Here is a 23,798-nt window from a genome sequence, read left to right as displayed (position 1 = left end):
CTAGCCGAGTGCAGGGTTACTGCCTTTGGATGTAGAGCTCACTAGCCGTGTGCAGGGTTACTGCCTCTGGATGTAGAGCTCACTAGCCGTGTGCAGGGTTACTGTCACGGGTGTGTCACCACGAAGATCGTCACGATTACACAGCCTGACTTCTCGCAGCTGAGTTTTTGGTGCTTTGTGTTTTTCGGCAGTGAGGGAGTTAACTCTCTCTCTCTCTGTGCTAGACGAGGTCCAGCCTCGCCCAGCTGCAATCAATGCTGCTGTAGTGGGACTTCTTCAAATGCCTGCCGGTCTGTTAGGGAAGTGTCGGTGAAAGCATTTCATACAGACAAACAGAGCGGATCGTGGTGTTTTGGAGTTCTGAGCTAAGTGTATTTGGTGTGATTTTTCCCTTCCTCGCTTTATCATTTATCTCCTTTCCCGTTGGTGTTCCCTCTGTTGTTGTGAGTAGTTTTTGTATGCAAGGTGGTTTTTGGTTTGACCCTTGTACTGTCTCGTTCGTCTAAGTACTGAGTGTTGGCATATTATTTCCTGTCCCCTATTGTTGTGATCGGGGTCCTTCTCAGGACTAGATTACTGAGGTGCAGGGATCCTCAGGAGGTAGGGGTTACGCTGGCGGCCTGGACCTCTGTACCTTTAACAGTACCTCCAGGTAGAGGGATTAGTCAGGGCCCCAGCTTAGGGTCAGCTTAGGCCCCTGACCTCCTGTACGCAGAGACAGCGTGACATTTACTGCCTCTGGATGTACAGCTCGACTAGCCGTGTGCAGGGTTACTGCCTCTGGATGTACAGCTCGACTAGCCATGTGCAGGGTCACTGCCTCTGGATGTAGAGCTCACTAGCCGTGTGCTGGGTTACTGCCGTGTGCAGGGTTACTGCCTCTGGATGTACAGCTCGACTAGCCGTGTGCAGGGTTACTGCCTCTGGATGTAGAGCTCACTAGCCTTGTGCTGGGTTACTGCCGTGTGCAGGGTTACTGCCTCTGGATGTAGAGCTCACTAGTTGTGTGCAGGGTTACTGCCTCTGGATGTAGAGCTCACTAGCCGTGTGCTGGGTTACTACCGTGTGCAGGGTTACTGCCTCTGGATGTACAGCTCGACTAGCCGTGTGCAGGGTTACTGCCTCTGGATGTACAGCTCGACTAGCCATGTGCAGGGTCACTGCCTCTGGATGTAGAGCTCACTAGCCGTGTGCTGGGTTACTGCCGTGTGCAGGGTTACTGCCTCTGGATGTACAGCTCGACTAGCCGTGTGCAGGGTTACTGCCTCTGGATGTAGAGCTCACTAGCCTTGTGCTGGGTTACTGCCGTGTGCAGGGTTACTGCCTCTGGATGTAGAGCTCACTAGTTGTGTGCAAGGTTACTGCCTCTGGATGTAGAGCTCACTAGCCGTGTGCTGGGTTACTGCCGTGTGCAGGGTTACTGCCTCTGGATGTACAGCTCGACTAGCCGTGTGCAGGGTTACTGCCTCTGGATGTAGAGCTCACTAGCCGTGTGCTGGGTTACTGCCGTGTGCAGGGTTACTGCCTCTGGATGTAGAGCTCACTAGTTGTGTGCAGGGTTACTGCCTCTGGATGTAGAGCTCACTAGTTGTGTGCAGGGTTACTGCCTCTGGATGTAGAGCTCACTAGCCATGTGCAGGGTTAATGCCTCTGGATGTACAGCTCGACTAGCCATGTGCAGGGTTAATGCCTCTGAATGAACAGCTCGACTAGCCGTGTGCAGGGTTACTGCCTCTGGATGTAGAGCTCACTAGCCGTGTGCTGGGTTACTGCCGTGTGCAGGGTTACTGCCTCTGGATGTACAGCTCGACTAGCCGTGTGCAGGGTTACTGCCTCTGGATGTAGAGCTCACTAGCCTTGTGCTGGGTTACTGCCGTGTGCAGGGTTACTGCCTCTGGATGTAGAGCTCACTAGTTGTGTGCAGGTTTACTGCCTCTGGATGTAGAGCTCACTAGCCGTGTGCTGGGTTACTGCCGTGTGCAGGGTTTCTGCCTCTGGATGTACAGCTCGACTAGCCGTGTGCAGGGTTACTGCCTCTGGATTTAGAGCTCACTAGCCGTGTGCTGGGTTACTGCCGTGTGCAGGGTTACTGCCTCTGGATGTAGAGCTCACTAGTTGTGTGCAGGGTTACTGCCTCTGGATGTAGAGCTCACTAGTTGTGTGCAGGGTTACTGCCTCTGGGTGTAGAGCTCACTAGCCATGTGCAGGGTTAATGCCTCTGGATGTACAGCTCGACTAGCCATGTGCAGGGTTAATGCCTCTGAATGAACAGCTCAACTAGCCGTGTGCAGGGTTACTGCCTCTGGATGTAGAGCTCACTAGCCGTGTGCTGGGTTACTGCCGTGTGCAGGGTTACTGCTTCTGGATGTACAGCTCGACTAGCCGTGTGCAGGGTTACTGCCTCTGGATGTAGAGCTCACTAGCCTTGTGCTGGGTTACTGCCGTGTGCAGGGTTACTGCCTCTGGATGTAGAGCTCACTAGTTGTGTGCAGGTTTACTGCCTCTGGATGTAGAGCTCACTAGCCGTGTGCTGGGTTACTGCCGTGTGCAGGGTTACTGCCTCTGGATGTACTGCTCGACTAGCCGTGTGCAGGGTTACTGCCTCTGGATGTAGAGCTCACTAGCCGTGTGCTGGGTTACTGCCGTGTGCAGGGTTACTGCCTCTGGATGTAGAGCTCACTAGTTGTGTGCAGGGTTACTGCCTCTGGATGTAGAGCTCACTAGTTGTGTGCAGGGTTACTGCCTCTGGGTGTAGAGCTCACTAGCCATGTGCAGGGTTAATGCCTCTGGATGTACAGCTCGACTAGCCATGTGCAGGGTTAATGCCTCTGAATGAACAGCTCGACTAGCCGTGTGCAGGGTTACTGCCTCTGGATGTAGAGCTCACTAGCCGTGTGCTGGGTTACTGCCGTGTGCAGGGTTACTGCCTCTGGATGTACAGCTCGACTAGCCGTGTGCAGGGTTACTGCCTCTGGATGTAGAGCTCACTAGCCTTGTGCTGGGTTACTGCCGTGTGCAGGGTTACTGCCTCTGGATGTAGAGCTCACTAGTTGTGTGCAGGTTTACTGCCTCTGGATGTAGAGCTCACTAGCCGTGTGCTGGGTTACTGCCATGTGCAGGGTTACTGCCTCTGGATGTACTGCTCGACTAGCCGTGTGCAGGGTTACTGCCTCTGGATGTAGAGCTCACTAGCCGTGTGCTGGGTTACTGCCGTGTGCAGGGTTACTGCCTCTGGATGTAGAGCTCACTAGTTGTGTGCAGGGTTACTGCCTCTGGATGTAGAGCTCACTAGTTGTGTGCAGGGTTACTGCCTCTGGGTGTAGAGCTCACTAGCCATGTGCAGGGTTAATGCCTCTGGATGTACAGCTCGACTAGCCATGTGCAGGGTTAATGCCTCTGAATGAACAGCTCGACTAGCCGTGTGCAGGGTTACTGCCTCTGGATGTAGAGCTCACTAGCCGTGTGCTGGGTTACTGCCGTGTGCAGGGTTACTGCCTCTGGATGTACAGCTCGACTAGCCGTGTGCAGGGTTACTACCTCTGGATGTAGAGCTCACTAGCCTTGTGCTGGGTTACTGCCGTGTGCAGGGTTACTGCCTCTGGATGTAGAGCTCACTAGTTGTGTGCAGGGTTACTGACTCTGGATGGAGAGCTCACTAGTTGTGTGCAGGGTTACTGCCTCTGGATGTAGAGCTCACTAGCCGTGTGCAGGGTTACTGTCATGTGCAGGGTTACTGCCTCTGGATGTACAGCTCGACTAGCCATGTGCAGGGTTACTGCCTCTGGATGTAAACCAGACAGTTCTCATTCACTGACAGCTAGCAGAGATCTTGGAACTGATGCAGAATTGAAACACAAGTTGCCCGATTCATTATTGCATTTGCTCCTTTTTACATCTAGTTTTCAGAGTTTGTTGCCTGTTTTTCACTTGCACCTTATTCTTTGAATTTGCACTTTTTTTGAAGTTTATTTTATGTTTTCTTCTGTGTTTTTCTGTTCCTCTTTATGAGCAGAGTTTGGAATTTCCAGATGTTTTCAACTGATTCATCATTTGTGACTTTTGCTCAATTTGATCCAAATCTACTCCCGGGGTGATTTTCTGTACGCCAGGTATGTTGGCTCAAATTTTGCGCCATTTTGTAAAACATGCGATTTACGATTAAGCAGTTGCAAAACAAACAAACTTCATGAACCGCGTGCTTGCGCCACTTTGAGGAAATTGGTGGATAAAGCGACAAATGTTGCAAGAGAAAAAAAAAGTGTGTTAAAAATAAAACGCATTGGATGATGAATCGGGGTCAACGTTTATTAGAAATACAGAGGATTCCTCATCTCTGGGATCAGACAGCGCAGAACAGGAGACGTCTCAGGGGACGGGAACTTCCTGTAGAAGAAGCCTCCGACGGGAACGTACAAATATATATTAGGACCTAGAATAGTGCGGCCGGCGGGTGATGTGACGTTCCTACGTTTCCCTGGAGATTCTGAAGCTTCTGGAGAAATATTTAAAATTAATCCACAATGGATCAGCGCCTCCGGATCTTCTTATCAGCGAACATCAAGACAATTCTCAGCAGGAGGCAGAACAGCTAAGGAAGAGAGAAGTTAATGGGGGCTTTAATGTTTGGTAGATAATATAAACATTACTTAAAGGAAATCTGTCAGCAGGTTTTTCCTATTTAATTTGAGTTCAGCATGATGTCGGGGCAAAGACCCTGATTCCAGGGATGTGTCATTTATTAGGTTGTGTGCTGTAGTTTCAATACAATCAGTGTTTTATCAGCAGGAGATTATCGCTGCAGGACTAGGTGTCACATACCAGACAGTCCAGCTGATCTGTATAACCCCACCCCATCCCTGATTGGCAGCTTGCACAGAAAGCTGCCAATCAGTGATGTGGGCGGGGTTTTACAGAGCTCAGCATTTGAGTACTGGTACATCTATGGCAGAGAAAACAGGGATTTTATCAAAACTGCATCAAGCAGACCAGTAAGTGACATATTGTTGGAATCAGGGTCTCTGCCCCTACATCATACTGCTCTCTGAAAAAAAACTGCTGATATATATTTCCTTTAAAAAGGTTATCTAAGACTTAAATATTGATGACTTATCCTTAAAATAATGGCATTAATATCAGATTGGTGGGGGTCTAACACCAGTCAGCTGTTCACAACTCCAGTCATGGCTGGATATACATAGTATTTGGAGCCAGAACAGCACAGCTCCATACACTGTGTAGTGGTCATACTTGGGCACAGTATATGCATTACAATTACATACGTACTGTACATAGTAACACTGCTGCTTCTATACAGGACTAAATATTACCTATATAATGCTCGCACTATATAAAGACCATTATTACCAACAATACCGCCACACCATGACCACTACATAGCGAATAAATACTACTTTATTTCTATGGAAATAAATACACAGTACAAAGACCTACTTTACCAGTAACACCACCACACATCTATACACTATGTACCACTACAGACTGAATTATTTGCACCACATTTTTACTAAACAAAGAAACACTATAAAAAAAAAACCCTGATATTACCTCTATACAGTGACCGTATAGTGGTAGATTCCAGTCCTGCAGACCGTAGAAAAGGTTACCGCACACATATATATAGTGACTTACAAGGGACGTTCTTTAGATTGGATTCGGTCACTCTTCCTGTCTTTTCCATCTGGCCCAGACCGTCATGATGACTTTTGTCTGCAGAGTCTATAACACGTACACAATTTACTTTTCATATTTCCAGCTCCATTTCCACCTACTCCCAACCTGCATCGTCTTTCAATTTTGCTGCTACTCTCAATTCTGTGGCTCAAAAAAGAATTGCTCCCAAAGTGCCCCTCCAGTAATAAAGTCCCCAGAGTGCCCCCTCCAGTTATAATCACCCCCAGAGTGCCCCCTCCAGTAATAAAGTCCCCAGAGTGCCCCCGCCAGTAATAAATTCTCCACAGTGCCCCCTCCAGTAATAAAGTCCCCAGAGTGCCCCCGCCAGTAATAAAGTCCCCAGAGTGCCCCCTCCAGTAATAAAGTCCCCAGAGTGCCCCCACCACTAATAAAGTCCCCAGAGTACCCCCTCCAGTAATAAAGTCCACAGAGTGCCCCCTCCAGTAATAAAGTCCACAGAGTGCCCCCTCCAGTTATAATCACCCCAGAGTGCCCCATCCAGTTATAATCTTCCCCAGAGTGCCCCCTCCAGTTATAATCTTCCCCAGAGTGCCCCCTCCAGTTATAATCTTCCCCAGAGTGCCCCCTCCAGTTATAATCTTCCCCAGAGTGCCCCCTCCAGTTATAATCATCCCCAGAGTGCCCCCTCCAGTTCTAATCATCCCCAGAGCGCCCCCTCCAGTTCTAATCACCCCAGAGTGCCCCATCCAGTTATAATCTTCCCTAGAGTGCCCCATCCAGTTATAATCTTCCCCAGAGTGCCCCCTCCAGTTCTAATCTTCCCCAGAGTGCCCCCTCCAGTTCTAATCATCCCCAGAGCGCCCCCTCCAGTTCTAATCATCCCCAGAGCGCCCCCTCCAGTTCTAATCATCCTCAGAGTGCCCCCTCCAGTTCTACTCATCCCCAGAGTGCCCCCTCCAGTTCTAATCATCCCAGAGTGCCCCCTCCAGTTCTAATCATCCCCAGAGTGCCCCCTCCAGTTCTAATCATCCCCAGAGTGCCCCCTCCAGTTCTAATCATCCCCAGAGTGCCCCCTCCAGTTCTAATCATCCCCAGAGTGCCCCCTCCAGTTCTAATCATCCCCAGAGTGCCCCCTCCAGTTCTAATCATCCCCAGAGTGCCCCCTCCAGTTCTAATCATCCCCAGAGTGCCCCCTCCAGTTCTAATCATCCCCAGAGTGCCCGCTCCAGTTCTAATCATCCCCAGAGTGCCCCCTCCAGTTCTAATCATCCCCAGAGTGCCCCCTCCAGTTCTAATCATCCCCAGAGTGCCCCCTCCAGTTCTAATCATCCCCAGAGTGCCCCCTCCAGTTCTAATCATCCCCAGAGTGCCCCCTCCAGTTCTAATCATCCCCAGAGTGCCCCCTCCAGTTCTAATCATCCCCAGAGTGCCCCCTCCAGTTCTAATCATCCCCAGAGTGCCCCCTCCAGTTCTAATCATCCCCAGAGTGCCCCCTCCTGTTCTAATCATCCCCAGAGTGCCCCCTCCAGTTCTAATCTTCCCCAGAGTGCCCCCTCCAGTTATAATCATCCCCAGAGCACCCCCTCCAGTTCTAATCATCCCCAAAGTGCCCCCTCTACTTATAATCTTCCCCAGAGTGCCCCCTCCACTTATAATCTTCTCCAGAGTGCCCCCTCCACTTATAATCTTCCCCAGAGTGCCCCCTCCACTTATAATCTTCCCCAGAGTGCCCTCTCTATTAATAATCACCTCCAGAGTGCCCTCTAAAGTAATAATTCTCCCAGAGTGTCCCCTCATTATAATGCCTCCAAAGTACTCTCTCTAGTAATAATGAGCCATTACTATCACCTCCAGTAATAATGCCCCAGGAGTGCCCCTCCAGTAAAATTGATCCATTATTGCCCCATCTAGTAATAATGCCCCCATAGTGCCCCTACAGTATATTGATCAATTACTGCCTTATCTATTAATAATGCCCTATCCAGTAATACTGATACATTAGTGCCCCCTCCAGTAATAATGCCCCTTCACTACCCCCTACAGTAATAATGGCCTCATAGTTCTCCCTCCAGTAATATTCATCCATTAGTGCCCCATCCAATAATAATGAACCCAGAGTGCCCCCTCTAGTAATAATGCTCCATAGTGCCCCCTATAGTAGTATTGATCCACTAGTGCCCCCTTCAGTAATAATGCCCCCAGAGTGCCCCATCGAGTAATATTGATCCATTAAGGTCCCCACAAATAAATACATTTTATACTCTCCTTATCTTCTCCCCCGACGTCCACAGGCACCTATTCCCTTTTCTACCCTTATGCACAGCGAGTTGTCTCAGGTGGAGCGATGCAGTGACATCTTTGTGCCGCCTGTGCCAGATGCTGACATCTTGTAGCTTGTGAGCCTACTGCAGCCTGCGGCCAAGAAGCTGTGGGGCTGGGGATCACTTTAGGGCGGTGGGACTGGGGATCACTTTAGGGCAGTGGGGCTGGGGATCACTTTAGGGCGGTGGGACTGGGGATCACTTTAGGGCGGTGGGGCTGGGGATCACTTTAGGGCGGTGGGGCTGGGGATCACTTTAGCGTGGTGGGGCTGGGGATCACTTTAGCGCGGTGGGGCTGGGGATCACTTTAGGGCAGTGGGGCTGGGGATCAATTTAGGGCAGTGGAACTGGGGATCACTTTAGGGTGGTGGGACTGGGGATCACTTTAGGGTGGTGGGGCTGCAGATCACTTTAGGGCTGTTGGGCTGGGGATCACTTTAGGGCATTGGGGCTGGGGATCACTTTAGGGCAGTGGGGCTGGGGATCACTTTAGGGCTGTGGATCACTTTAGAGCTGTGGGGCTGGGGATCAGTTTAGGGCTGTGGGGCCGGGGATCACTTTAGGGCGGTGGGGCTGGGAATCCCTTTAGGGCTGTGGGGCTGGGGATCACTTTAGGGCTGTGGGGCTGGGGATCACTTTAGGGCGGTGGGGCTGGGGATCACTTTAGGGCGGTGGGGCTGAGGATCACTTTAGGGCAGTGGGGCTGAGGATCACTTTAGGGCGGTGGGGCTGGGGATCACTTTAGGGCGGTGGGGCTGAGGATCACTTTAGGGCAGTGGGGCTGAGGATCACTTTAGGGCGGTGGGGCTGGGGATCACTTTAGGGCTGTGTGACTGGGGATCACTTTAGGGCAGTGGATCACTTTAGAGCTGTGGGGCTGATGATCAGTTTAGGGCTGTGGGGCCAGGGATCACTTTAGGGCTGCGGATCATTTTAGGATTTGCTCCTGGTTACAGCATAAAAATATTGCAACCAAAACTGCATTGTGTGACTAAGACACAAGTCTGCTCTATATGGGGATACGCACAGAGGGATTCCTCTTCATATACCATACATACATATATATCACATGTAGCAAATCAACAACACTTGGGCAAAGTGATACAATGTCACTGCCATAGAAAGGAAACTGTGACTTCTCCATCTTGCACTTTACTTCTCCATTCGATTCGAGTGCAGAAATGGCTTGTAATGAGTTTGCGGCTCATCCCACTGCCCCCGATCGCACCCGATTAGCTGAGAGTCGCCATCGTGTCCTAGATACAAACCTGTACCACCTCATCGTCTTTGGAAGGGTTAATGGGACTTATTCCTTTCTGTCTCGTCTTATGTCTGCCTGTAAGACACGGAGACACTGCTGCGGACAGATGAATGGTGGCACCGCACCAAGTATTGTCTGCGCTGGACGGAACCGGCGGCTCCTGAATAATCCCAGAGGAGCCGATCTACAGATACAGAGGAACAATGGGGAGGCCACCTGTAACCCCGCAGATTACACACAGCATGAGGAAAGGACTTCATAGATCTAGAACAGTAAGAGGTGGAGCAGATACATTGTGCATGCATTTATATACTTATCTCCTGACCATAGACTATTGCAGATTTTAGCTTTCAGCAGAATCATTCAAGGGAGAACTGACACCAACAAAACTGAGAGATCATACAGTACAGCAATACCAAACTACAATCAGCAGTCCTCTCAACCACTGGTGGACCGAAACAGAAGAGGGCCCCGAGTGCAAGAACAGTATATGGGCCCTTTGTAGTCTATTAGCTCATCAGTGCATCAGTGGTATGTCTGCCCTGCCCGGCACAAGCCTGCAGCTGTTGCATACTTTAACACTTCTTTACAAAATCTAAAGGCTCAGTCCATTTGTCCCAGCCTCTTCATCAGGTTTTGGAAAAATATCCTCAGTTATGTCCTCAGTTGGGCAATACTGTAAGTCCAGAAGTCTTTGTTCCTGAAGATCCATCAGAAAATTGAATTTCACATCCATATGCTTGGTTCTTTAGCTAACCATTTCCATCTGTGCAAGTGACGCGCCCCTGGGCCTGCTGTGTCGCGCAGCGTCTCGCGCACGGGGCTTACCCGGAACCGGATCAGGTGAGGGTTGTAGTCTCCGAGTGGCGGGGACCCGGTCCGTGCCCAGGGAGTCAAACTCAGTGTGTGGCAGTCTTGATAGATGTTATTTGAGTGTCGACTACGCCACCCGTTGATTTGCAGCTATGGAGCTGCCGCTGCAGGGCAGACCGCTGAGGCCGGTGTAGAATTGTGCAGCGTGATAGTATAACCCCCAACGGGAGGGGTATGGCCTCAGGGCAGCCGACGTGGAAGATGGGGGTAGCAGGAACCACTCAGAGACGGTGCGGTGTAATTCAGGGTCTTTACTGGTAATGACGCGCCCCCTGGGACATATTCCTTTTTGAGGGGAATACCCGGCACCGGATCAGATGGGGGGGGGTTGTAGTCTCCGAGCGGCTGTGACCCGGTCCCGTGCCCAGGGCGTCAAGCTAAGTGTTATGTGGCAGCTTTACAGATGTTACTAAAGTTCTTTTGTGTCGACTACGCCACCCGTTGTGATGCGGTCACTGTGGCCGCCGCTGCTGCAGGGTCCGCTGAGGCTGATGGTGGGTGCGCAGCTTGGTGAGATAACCCCCAACGGGAGGGGTATAGCCTCAGAGGGGACAGGCGCAGAGGATGGGGGTTGTGGTGGTGCGATGCAGCCGGCAATGAAGACAGACTCGGGTTGTGCAGTTAAGGGTGTTTACTTACTGCTGATGTTGTACTGGTCACTCCAGCTGCTAGTGACCACCCGAGCCGTGCTGCGTCCACCAGGTCCTGGATCCGGCCAACCCCCAAACAAGTCCAGAGCGTGGCCCTGAGCTCTCCCTCTGTCCTTTCTTCAGCCGTCCCCACCAGTGATTCACCTAGGTCCAGCTCCCTCGGGCCTTCTTTTGGGACACCCTTGGCCCTGGGTTCCCTGACCCTTCATGTGGTGTGCCTTCGGGGTGAATGTAGTGGGTGACCGTGACAGACACTGCCCACGGTCTCCGGTCTCTGGCTGGGGAATGTCTTTACCCCCACCAGCTTGGGTTCCGGTACCCTGATGCTGACTCCTCACCCGGTGTTCTAATTTGGGTTCTTGGGTCCCTTCAGTCTTCCCCTCTGGGTCTTTCTCTGCTCCACTCTCTCTCTCTCCAGGGCTGCTGTTTCCTTCTCTCTCCTCTCCAACTGACTTGTTCTCAGCGTCTGACCCTGATCTAAGTTGGTGCCCTCCTTATATATCCCTCTATGTGTGAGCTCAGGTGACCAGCACCCAATGAGCTCCTATCACTACCCAGACTGCTCCCCCTATCTGCCCCTACACTACATGGGATGTACCACCCCCCCTCCCACTCCAGCCAGGAACAGGCTCGGTTGTACCTGCACATTTCTAAGTGGGAGTACCGTCGGCCTGCTCCTCTGGAATGGGATGTATGTAGTGCATGCAGTCTATCTGAGCTCAGTTCCACACTCCTTCCTTACCCGGGAGTGGAATATCACACCTCTGGGTTGAGGTGCAATACCCCTGTAGCAGCCGAATCCTCAGGGTGCTACATTCCCCCCTGGTAAATCACAGCACGTCCTCGGGCTGTAAGACATAAAACACCAAAACATACAAAATTTTTATATGAACATATAAAACATATAAACATTATATATATATAAAACTTTTTATATAAACATTCTCGTAGACTTCTCTTGTCTCTGGTTCCTCCTCCGGACACTGTGCAACGTGTGTCCGGGAAAAGTGCGACAATCTCTTAGAAAAACTGGTTTTCTATAAAACCGGTAGGGGGCGCTTTAGGACGCGCAACTATATACAGGGAAGTTAGAAGTTGGCCGCTCTCAGTCCTCGGCCAGGTAGAGGGTAGGGAATGGCTGCTCACAGTCCTCAGCCTGTAGGATGAAGGGGTTAACGGGTAAAACAGTTCACTGGTCCCAACGGGGACTATTTTAGCAGCAACAGTTTCAGTTTCTATATACCCCGATTGGGTAACTATTTACATCACTTCTCGGCCGCACTCAACGGCGTCTTCCTCCTGCTCTTTCTTGATATGATGTTTCTTCAGACCCGTCCGGGTCCTCTGGCTCCTCCTCCCCGTACCGCAACTCCTCCTCCGTCAAGCGGTGTACGTGGAGGGCGTAAGGTCCTTTGGCACACTTGTGCCGGGTGAAAGTGACTTCGTCTCCGACGTAGAGGTCACGGCCTTTGTGACCTTCCGGCAGGTGGGACTCGACGTCTCTGCGGGTCACAAAAACGTCACCGCGGTTGTTACGGTCCCGAATAAAGCCCCACCCATGCTGCGGGTTGAACTTTATCACTGTCCCGATGGTGCGGGGACAATGCGCTGCACGGGGGTTCCTCCTAGTCCGGCTCTTCTGCTCCGCGCTCTGGATTTGGGCCTGTTGTTCTCTGACCCGCCTCTCCTCCCGTTCTCTCTTAAACTCTGCCAGCTGTTGACGGCAACACTCTGTACGTTCAGCTGCGGCTGCCCGAGTTTCTCCGGTGAACCCCATCAAATCTTCTCCCGTGGGGTCCCACACGAATTGGGCTTCTGCTAGAGGAGGCGAGACCCGAGCCACGGGCTTCGGAGCCGGGATTAGGGGCTCACACAAGGGCCCTAGTCTTTGCTGCCGCTCCAGCTCAGGGTACCCTTCGGGCCAGATGAAGGGCCGCCCGTCCGGCCATGTGAGCTGGCCGAAGAGGTCCTCCCCCAGGTGTGGCACCCTAGGTATTGCGGGCGCGGGCGCGGTGGTGGTGGCGCCCGGGTTGCCCAGGCCTTGCGGCCAGGCCTGGGGCACCTGGAAGGTGAAGGGCACCGTTAGGACGGCGGCGCCCTGGGCTACCTGGCCTTGCGGCCAGGCCGGAGGCTCCGCGGAGGTAGGGGGCGCTGTTGGTGGTGCGGCGCCCGGGGGTACTAGGCCTTGCGACCAGGCTGGTGGTAATTCCTGCTTTGTCACGCTCCGGGTCGGGGCGCGTGACGTCACAGGGGTCGCTGCAGCGGCTTCCGGTCGGGGCCTAGTCCATGGCGGTGACCTGGCGGCTACGGGCACAGCAGGGGGACTTTCGGGCTCTGCGACGGGGAGCTGGGGCAGGCGAGCGGTGTCACGGCTTGGGGTATAGGCGTCCCCTTTACCTGCCTCCATGCGTTCGGCTCCCTCCTCGGCGCCGTCTCCGGCCTTGGGTCCTCCCGCGCCATCCTCAGAGGCGGTCTGCTTCCTCTTCCAGGGTAGCGTGCTCCGCTGACTGGTCTCTGCGTGCTGAGCCATCTCCCGGCTCCACTCCGCCAGTATCTCCCGCTGTACCCGGGCCATCCTCCGTGCGAGGCCCTCCAGGGCAGTTTGTGCACACTCCCGGTCTCGGGGGAGCTGCGCTAGGATCTCCGCTAGACCTAGCGGGGTTGTGGACTCTAGCAGGCTCCTGACCATCGGGTCGGTGCTGCTCTGCTCTGCTTCCGGCAGGCTCCTGGCCAGCGGGCCGGTGCTGCTCTGCCCTCCTTCCTCGGTCTCTAGCAGACTCCTGGCCAGCGGGCCGGTGCTGTTCTGCTTTCTCTCCATCTCCGGGTGAGCTCCTCCGCTACTCCTTGTTAGACCTCTTGCCTCCGGGTGCGCTCGCTCCAGACTGCTCCAAGCGGCACCCATCTTTGTTCTCTCCTTTCGTCTCCTCCCACTTCGAGGGCGGTCCCGGGGCAACTCGGTGACTGTCAGCTCCAGGGGGAGTTCTTTCACGCTGACAGACACCTCCAGCATCACAGTCTCTGTTGGTGGGGGCGGTTTCCACTTTTGGCGCCATTTTCTGTCCCGGCCCACGATGGGATGTGGCCTCTTGCCCTCCTTTGGCACGCCCATAATGGCGTCCGCTGCTCTTCCAAGGCGGGAAATCTGCGGTTTTGGCGGGAAGCGTCGCCCAGTGGCGGGAAACTCTGCAGACGGCGGGAACAAGCTGGAAATGGCGGACAATCGGCGGGAAACGACTGGTGATGGAGTCCGATGGCGTGGACCCTCCGGAACCGGCAGGAGTCTTCTTTCTGAGGTAAACTTGCACTTTTCTTCAGGCACGCAGTACCCGGGTGTTGCGGGCACGTAATCCTGCCGACTACGCCAAAGTTGACGCGCCCCCTGGGACATATTCCTTTTTGAGGGGAATACCCGGCACCGGATCAGATGGGGGGGGGTTGTAGTCTCCGAGCGGCTGTGACCCGGTCCCGTGCCCAGGGCGTCAAGCTAAGTGTTATGTGGCAGCTTTACAGATGTTACTAAAGTTCTTTTGTGTCGACTACGCCACCCGTTGTGATGCGGTCACTGTGGCCGCCGCTGCTGCAGGGTCCGCTGAGGCTGATGGTGGGTGCGCAGCTTGGTGAGATAACCCCCAACGGGAGGGGTATAGCCTCAGAGGGGACAGGCGCAGAGGATGGGGGTTGTGGTGGTGCGATGCAGCCGGCAATGAAGACAGACTCGGGTTGTGCAGTTAAGGGTGTTTACTTACTGCTGATGTTGTACTGGTCACTCCAGCTGCTAGTGACCACCCGAGCCGTGCTGCGTCCACCAGGTCCTGGATCCGGCCAACCCCCAAACAAGTCCAGAGCGTGGCCCTGAGCTCTCCCTCTGTCCTTTCTTCAGCCGTCCCCACCAGTGATTCACCTAGGTCCAGCTCCCTCGGGCCTTCTTTTGGGACACCCTTGGCCCTGGGTTCCCTGACCCTTCATGTGGTGTGCCTTCGGGGTGAATGTAGTGGGTGACCGTGACAGACACTGCCCACGGTCTCCGGTCTCTGGCTGGGGAATGTCTTTACCCCCACCAGCTTGGGTTCCGGTACCCTGATGCTGACTCCTCACCCGGTGTTCTAATTTGGGTTCTTGGGTCCCTTCAGTCTTCCCCTCTGGGTCTTTCTCTGCTCCACTCTCTCTCTCTCCAGGGCTGCTGTTTCCTTCTCTCTCCTCTCCAACTGACTTGTTCTCAGCGTCTGACCCTGATCTAAGTTGGTGCCCTCCTTATATATCCCTCTATGTGTGAGCTCAGGTGACCAGCACCCAATGAGCTCCTATCACTACCCAGACTGCTCCCCCTATCTGCCCCTACACTACATGGGATGTACCACCCCCCCTCCCACTCCAGCCAGGAACAGGCTCGGTTGTACCTGCACATTTCTAAGTGGGAGTACCGTCGGCCTGCTCCTCTGGAATGGGATGTATGTAGTGCATGCAGTCTATCTGAGCTCAGTTCCACACTCCTTCCTTACCCGGGAGTGGAATATCACACCTCTGGGTTGAGGTGCAATACCCCTGTAGCAGCCGAATCCTCAGGGTGCTACAGTAACAACGATAGACCCTCCCGGAGTACTTGCTAGCGAACGGGGCCTGGTCAGTCCTTGAGCAGATGGGATCTCCCCTGGCCAGGCGGAGTTGTAGGCCTCCCAAACTGACTGTACTCTTCTGGCTACCTTGCTAGAAGCGGATATAAGTAGCCCACGTCCCTGAGTGTACCGTGTGGTGCTCACCCGTATGGCCGGTGACTCGGGGCCTTCTAATGGCTTCCGCTCCACGATGGCGGTGCTGGTCTCACGCGTGTGACCGTGCCTTCGGGTTTCTGGGCCTGAGGACCTGAAATCCCCTGCCGGTCGGCTTCTGCTGCTGGGTAAGAGTTAGTCCCCACAGCCTCGGACGCCGGGTCCGGTAAGAAAGCTTCTCAGTCAGGGCGAGCTCTGCAGCTGCCAGCCCCTGACTCGTAGTAGTATTGCTCCCACTGAGCTTCTGCTGTTTCTTCCTATGACTGTTTCTTGTCTCTACTCTCCTTGACTGACTAACCCTGCTTCAGCCCCGGGTTTTTATAGGGGAAGTTCTTCCCCTCCCAAGACTGGGCAGGAGGTGTGGCATGCACAGGATCCCTGACCAAAGGACCTCCCACCTGCTCTCAGACATAACATTACATTACTGTGGAAACCAGACCCCTGGGGTGCCACATTCCCCCCTAGTAAAATTTAGTACTCCGGGACTAAACACATTTTTGTAAACATAACAGAGTACAACCAAAACATTATAATAAAGAGACACATAACAATGGTTACGGCGTGTCCGCAACCGGGTGCAGTCTTTGAGGGAAAGCAAGGTGTCCATTTCACCAAAACAGGGAGACGTAACCAGGTAGGGGTCTGTCCTACCCCGAGTCCTTAACAGTCTCTAGTCCATCCTGGGTTACGCTCCAACTATGTACAAGGGATTCCCGGTAAATCCACCAAGGACTCCTACAAATAACTAGAAACACAAAATTATACACGAGCAACAATACACAGGTAAACATAAATAAAACAATTTATACACTTCAAATCCTCCAACGTGCGGGTAACTGGCCTCTAGTGGCCCTAGTGGACCTACAGAGCTGACTGTCTAGCCCTGAACTACAGGGTGTAGGAGCTGTCAAGGGTAAACTGGGCAGCTGTCTACCGGCTCTTTGGCTCACTAGGGATATGGCAGGCTCACTGCAAGCAGAGGGTTGATCCTCCTGGTCTGCTGGTGTGGGGTCTTCTGCCTCCTGGACCGGCTGTTCTTCCAGCTCTACCTGTTGCTCCGTAGGTGCTTGGGATGCTGGTTGGAGGAAGGTGAGTACGGGTACCACAACTGCACCATTGACTTGAGTCCAAGACCGAGGGAAGTCCCCGAGCACAGTACTAACCATATCTTCCCTTTCCTCTATGGGTCGATGGTCTTCTTGTTCCTCTTCAGGGTTCCTCAGTTGTTCGGGACACTTTTTCAGGTGGTCCCGGGATACAATGGCTGTGGTTTCCCCTCCGTCTTTACTGATGGTACAAACCTTCGGGTTCTCGTGGCTTGAGGGCAGTACGGTGTACGGGTCCTTCTCCCACTGGTCGTCCAACTTGTGGAGCCGTCTCTTCCTCTTCAAGACCTGCTCTCCGGGTACCAGGGGAACAGCGGGAGCATACTGGTTGTAAGTTTTCTCTTGTCTTTCCCTAGCCTGACAGAGACTTCGCTCCACGCTCTCCTGTACTCTCCGGTACTGCTGCTGCCTCTCTGTGTCCCAGTCTGCTTCTGGTGAAGTGTCCTCGGGTGTCAGGACTCCCATTTCCAGGTCAACAGGTAACTTACCAGGTCTTGCCCTCATTAGGTAAGCCGGGGTACAGTTGGTGGAACCTACCGGGATGTGGTTGTATAGGTCCACTAGATCGGGCAGCTTCTCAGGCCACAGACTGCGTTCTTCCAGGGGCAACGTTTTCAGGAGATCCATTACCACCTGCTTCATTTTCTCACAAAGTCCATTAGTTTGCGGATGATAGGGTGTCGTCCTTATCTTCCGGCAGCCATACAGAGTGCAGAATTCTTGGAAGACCTCCGCTTCAAAGGCAGGTCCCTGGTCTGTCAACACTTGGTCCGGGTACCCGTGTGGACGGCAGAAATGCTGCTGGAAGGCTCTCGCTGCTGTTCGAGCTGTTAAGTCCTTGACGGGGACGACAACCAAGAACCGGGAGTAGTGATCCACGATGGTTAGTGCGTAGACGTAGCCACTTCTGCTTGGGGTCAGTTTTACATGATCCAAGGCTACCAGTTCCAACGGCTGCCGGGTGACGATGGACTGCAGGGGAGTCTTCTGGCTGGCACGGTCCTTCCTTCTTAGGTTGCACGGGCCACAGTCTCTGCACCACTTCTCAATGGTTCCCCTCATGCCTACCCAGTGGAATCGCTCGCGCAGCAGGAACTCCAGCTTCTTCCACCCGAAGTGTCCAGCTCTGTCGTGGTATGCCTCCATCACCATGGCTGCGTCTCTTCGTGGCACCACTACTTGCCAGAGTAGTTCATGCGTCCGGGAGTTAACCATTCTGCGGCACAACTTCCCCTTGTAAAGGAACAGTCGACTCCTCTCTGCCCATAGTTGTTTGGCTTCCTCCGGAGCGTCTGGTTCAAGGCAAGCCTCCGGGCGAGTCAGCATCTCCTTCACCAGTCGGACGGCAGGGTCGCTGTCTTGCGTTTCCGCCCAGTTGTAGTGAGGTAAGGGGTTCAACGTAGCAGCCTGCTTACTCCTTACCCGGTGGGAATACTGGATAGTCCCATGACGGTGGAACGCAGGGAGTTCAACTTCTTCCAGTCCCTCCGGATCTTCTCCTTCGTCCGGCAGGTTGGGCATCCTGGACAGGGCGTCCGCGTTGGTATTGGAGCGTCCGGCCCGGTATTTGATTGTGAACTCGTAGTTGGACAGACGGGCCATCCACCTCTGCTCCAGGGCACCGAGTCTTGCCGTGTCCAGGTGTGTCAACGGGTTGTTATCCGTGTACACGGTGAACCGGGAAGAAGCGAGGTAATGCTTAAAGCGCTCGGTGACTGCCCATACTACGGCCAGGAACTCTAGCTTAAATGAGCTGTAATTCTCGGGGTTCCTTTCGGTGGGTCGCAGCTTTCGGCTGGCATAGGCAATTGCTCGTTCCTTCCCCTGCTGGATCTGGGACAGTACGGCTCCTAGCCCGATGTTACTGGCGTCGGTGTAGAGGATAAAGGGCTGGCTATAATCCGGGTACGCCAGGATTTCGTCCCCCGTGAGGGCCATCTTCAGCTGGCGGAAGGACTCTTCTTCCAGCTCCTCCCATTTGAAGGGCGGCTTCTGGTTCTTGGCCTTCCGGGACTGGCCTATCAGGAGGTCCTGCATAGGTGCTGCCTTTTTGGTGAAACCGGGAATAAACCTTCGGTAGTAGCCTACCAACCCGAGGAACTGCCGCACTTCTTTTACGCTGGAGGGGCTTGGCCATTCCTTAATTGCGGTGATCTTATCAGGGTCGGGAGCCACTCCGTCAGCGCTCACCACGTGTCCCAGGTACTGCACCTTTGGTTTCAGGAGGTGACACTTGGAGGGTTTCACCTTTAGGCCGTAACTCGCCAGAGCTTCGAACACTTCCGCCAGGTGTTTCAGGTGGTCCTCATACGTCTTGGAATATACGATGACATCGTCCAGGTACAACAGGACCGTCTCGAAGTTTCTGTGGCCCAGACAACACTCCATTAGTCGTTGGAAGGTTCCTGGTGCGTTGCAGAGTCCGAACGGCATGCAGGTGAACTCGCTAAGTCCCATCGGGGTGGTGAATGCGGTCTTCTCCCGGTCCGCCTCTGCTACAGGAACCTGCCAGTACCCGCTAGTGAGATCCAAGGTAGAGAAGAAGTTAGCAGATCTTAAAGCAGCCAATGACTCCTCTATCCTTGGTAAGGGGTACGCATCCTTGTGTGTGATACGGTTGATTTTCCGGTAATCTACACACATCCTCATGGTGTTGTCTTTTTTTCTGACTAAGACTAGTGGAGCTGCCCAGGGGCTACAGCTATCCCTGATCACCCCAGCCTCCTTCATGTCTCTAAGCATCCTCTTGGCGTGTTGGTAGTGTGCAGGGGGTACGGGTCGATACCTCTCTTTTATGGGAGGATGGTCTCCCGTGGGGATGTGGTGTTCTACCCCCTTGACTCGCCCGAAGTCTAACGGGTGTTTACTAAACACTCTCTCGTACTCTTGAACCACCCGATAGACTCCCTGTTTCTGATGTGAGGGAGTGGAGTCAGTACCCAAATGTAGTTGCTGACACCAGTCCTCCATTGTTTTCTTAGAGCCGTTACCTTCCTCCGGGTGAGATGGAGGCAAGGGTTCCACAGATTGTATAGCATTTTGGTTAATGGTATATAATTTGGCTAGCGTGGCATACCGGGGCAGGTACACTTCCCTCTTCCCGATATTGATTATGCGAACGGGCACCCTCCCATGGCGTACATTAACCACCCCCCGTGCTGTCAAGATGGTGGGCCTACTGTCTGAGTAAACTGGTTCTACCATTGCCTGGTAATCTCTACCTCTCAGACCAATAGCTGCCCGGCACCAAATCATCATTTCACTTTTTGGGGGCATGGCAATAGGAAAAGGGTCACACATTCTTACGCTACCAATCTCACCGCCGGAGAGTTCCACCTGTTGCCGTCGCATCAGTGCCCGGATCTCTTTCTGGAGCACCCACTGCTCGCTGGAGCTGGCGTTCTTGGCAACCTGCTGTAAAAGGAAAATCACCTCTGCAAGACAATTTTCAATTACATTAGTTCCTAGCGTTATCTTTGGGTGACTCTCGTGTTTGTCAATGTCTACAATAATCAGTCCCTGTGCTGCTAGTTCGACTCTACCAATTTTAATGGTCGCCTCTTTAAATCCGATCTGTGGCACGGGCTGACCATTGCTGGCGATGATACTCAAGTCGTCGTCAGGGTAGCGGGTTATATCCGAGTCATTCCAGTACTGCTTGAAGAGCACATACGGGATGGTGGTGACCTGTGACCCGGTGTCCAGTAGGGCACTCATAGGGATGCCATCCAGTACCACAGGCAAGACTGGACGTCCTCCGACATATTTGTCGCGCCAGTTCGATGGGCCTGGTGATCTTTTTCCTGGGGGTTGGCCCTCTACCCCCAGGTTGTGCCAGTTTAAAGGACAGTACCTTGCCATATGTCCGGGTTGATTACAGCGGCGGCAGATGGGTCGTCCGTCCTCGTTGTACCGGTCACTGGGTCTTCCTCTGGCCGGTGGGGTCCTCCTTGGTCGACGCCATGGGATGTTCTCCGGTCCGGATGCCAGCTGGATCTTCCCTGGAGTGGAAGCCTGTAAAGACTGCACAGTTCGGGTTAACGCAGCAACGCTTTTAGCTAGCTCTTGGACCTGATGGTGCAGGTCTGGAGCCGGGTCATTGTTCAAAGCCTGCGCATCAGCCCCTACAGGCCCTGCCGACAAGGGCGCCGCCTCCTGGTGGTAAGTGATAGCTGGGCGCCTGTGGGTCACAACGCCATCCGGTGCCGGTTCTCGGAGCACCCGGATGGCTCTGTCCTTGAACTGTGCAAATCCCAGATGAGGGTCCTGTAGGGCCATTGCCCGCAACTGGGTTCGGTGGGCATTGCAATATAAACCCTCTATAAATTGTTCAGTCAACAGCCTGTCCTCGTCTTCCACGCCGTCAGGGTCGGTCTGCTTAACGGCTCTCAGGGCCTCTTGTAGGTTCAGGGCATAGTCCCTTATACTCTCATGGGCCCGCTGTTTGCACCCGTAGAATCTAAGCTTGATCTCGGCTGAGGTGCGGGTATCAAAGGTGTCCCTCAGCCGGGTTAGTATCCCTGCGACAGTCCTCCCCCCAGGTGGCCAGGACTTTACCTCCCTTCGGGCTGCTCCGGTTAATTGGGCCACCAGGATGCTCACTTTTTGCTCCTCTGTGAGGGGGTACACCTGGAAGAGGCTATCCAGCCTTTCTCTAAAGTCCTGCAGGGTATGTGACTCCCCTGAGTACTGGGGTAGCCAGGCTGCCCCCGGGATATAGGGCATGGTGAAAGGCATGACCGCGACAGCGGTGGCGCTGGCGGGGGTTGAAGCGGTGAAGCTCTCCTCCGTATCCGACATCCTTCTCCCCCCTAGTGGACCGTGGCCTACCTTGCGATGATCCTCTTCCGTAGGCCGCGGCTCCACAGTGGATCGTCAGGGTTGAGGACCTTCCGTCGCGCTCCGATGACGTCGGCGTCTGCTGGGCTCCTTCCAGGACCTTACGCAACGTCCGGACGTGAGGCGGGGCTTCAGTTCTCGCGGGCTTTTCGGAGTCCACGCCCCTCTTCTTCCCGCGCGGCGTCCTCAAGATGGCGTCCAACGGCGGGAAAACTCCACGGATGGCGGGAAGAAGGCTGAAAATGGCGCCGGATGGCGGGAATCTTCACCGATGGCGGGAAAACTTCACGGATGGTAAGTTTTAAAAGTCTCTTTTTCAGGCACGCAGTACCCGGTGGTTGCGGGCACGAAATCCTGCCGACTACGCCAAAGTTGACGCGCCCCTGGGCCTGCTGTGTCGCGCAGCGTCTCGCGCACGGGGCTTACCCGGAACCGGATCAGATGAGGGTTGTAGTCTCCGAGTGGCGGGGACCCGGTCCGTGCCCAGGGAGTCAAACTCAGTGTGTGGCAGTCTTGATAGATGTTATTTGAGTGTCGACTACGCCACCCGTTGATTTGCAGCTATGGAGCTGCCGCTGCAGGGCAGACCGCTGAGGCCGGTGTAGAATTGTGCAGCGTGATAGTATAACCCCCAACGGGAGGGGTATGGCCTCAGGGCAGCCGACGTGGAAGATGGGGGTAGCAGGAACCACTCAGAGACGGTGCGGTGTAATTCAGGGTCTTTACTGGTAACAACGATAGACCCTCCCGGAGTACTTGCTAGCGAACGGGGCCTGGTCAGTCCTTGAGCAGATGGGATCTCCCCTGGCCAGGCGGAGTTGTAGGCCTCCCAAACTGACTGTACTCTTCTGGCTACCTTGCTAGAAGCGGATATAAGTAGCCCACGTCCCTGAGTGTACCGTGTGGTGCTCACCCGTATGGCCGGTGACTCGGGGCCTTCTAATGGCTTCCGCTCCACGATGGCGGTGCTGGTCTCACGCGTGTGACCGTACCTTCGGGTTTCTGGGCCTGAGGACCTGAAATCCCCTGCCGGTCGGCTTCTGCTGCTGGGTAAGAGTTAGTCCCCAAAGCCTCGGACGCCGGGTCCGGTAAGAAAGCTTCTCAGTCAGGGCGAGCTCTGCAGCTGCCAGCCCTTGACTCGTAGTAGTATTGCTCCCACTGAGCTTCTGCTGTTTCTTCCTATGACTGTTTCTTGTCTCTACTCTCCTTGACTGACTAACCCTGCTTCAGCCCCGGGTTTTTATAGGGGAAGTTCTTCCCCTCCCAAGACTGGGCAGGAGGTGTGGCATGCACAGGATCCCTGACCAAAGGACCTCCCACCTGCTCTCAGACATAACATTACATTACTGTGGAAACCAGACCCCTGGCGTGCCACACAAGTGTCAGACATCCTTGGTTGTGATGCTTAGATTTCATTTCTTCCTCTGCAGCTTTTATCCATTTACTGGCTTCCCCTTTTGGGAGGTGAGATATATGTGCCAAATTTGTGGGTTGATAAGCAGTACATTGATTTTTTTTCATTTCATTTTTTACTAGAAGAGACGTACAGGTGGTTTACCTTTGCTTTCTCTTGTCAGTTCTATCTGGTCACATGTAATGTTTGCACTCACAACACTGACTTCATCCATTTGTTCAGGAGTTGGCCAACTTTAGAAAAAGTTATGAAAAATCCTACAATTTATATCCAGAAAAGAGTGATGATTTTCATCCGCGTGTCTCCCGTATGTCCGCTCTTTACATCTGTGTGCAATCTGTTTCTATACAGCAACAGTAAATAACATATACAAGCACAAATACGGTTTCCTATGTTCATAATTGCAATGTATACGTAAAAATAAGATGCAATGTGGATGATCATTATGCAATCCATTTTTTTTTTGGGGTACCCATAGACTTGAATAGACGAGTCTCATCCGAAATATGGAAGAGAATAGTGCATGCTCTTATTTCTTTAACACAGACACTCGGCCAGTGTGAAAAAACTGTCATCTGAACCGCCATATGCAAAAAAACATTGGACCCAGTGGTGTCCTAGTATAACACAGACAGCACATATAATACGTAATGTAAGTCCACATACAGTTCCGCTGACGGAAAAAGGCAGAAAGTGTGACTCTCAGAATACGGCGACACAAAAACAAAAGATTATTCTTGAAATAATTTATTTATTATACAAAAGTAATAAATTTGGTGTCTCTGGAATTGCTGTTTTTTTTTCTATTTCTCCCAATAGAAAGTTTATAAAAGTTAGGTAATAAATTATTTGTACCCCCAAATCCTGCCACTGATGAACATATATCATCCTTAAAAAAAAGCCTTGAAACAGCTCT

At 53.2% G+C, this 23,798-nt stretch overlaps 1 protein-coding gene across 2 annotated transcripts in view; it reads left to right on the top strand.

Annotated features, from left to right (window-relative positions):
• LOC141264533 (uncharacterized) overlaps nucleotides 1–23,798 on the top strand; it is a 91,558-nt gene that overhangs the window by 3,165 nt on the left and 64,595 nt on the right. Inside the window, exon 2 of one of the 2 annotated variants that reach the window (XM_073676807.1) lies at nucleotides 4,013–4,109. The exons of the other annotated variant lie outside the window; for it this stretch is intronic. The gene's annotated coding sequence lies outside the window, so the exon portion shown is untranslated. The remainder of the gene's footprint in view (nucleotides 1–4,012; nucleotides 4,110–23,798) is intronic. 2 annotated transcript variants of the gene reach the window in all.

The sequence above is a fragment of the Phyllobates terribilis genome, unplaced genomic scaffold (genome assembly GCF_046119375.1).
Source record: "Phyllobates terribilis strain yellow unplaced genomic scaffold, ASM4611937v1 Scaffold_4__5_contigs__length_816908805, whole genome shotgun sequence".
NCBI classification, from domain to species: Eukaryota; Metazoa; Chordata; class Amphibia; order Anura; family Dendrobatidae; genus Phyllobates; species Phyllobates terribilis.
The sequence above is the reverse complement of the archived record's forward strand: the minus strand, read 5'-3'. Positions and strand labels throughout refer to the sequence as shown.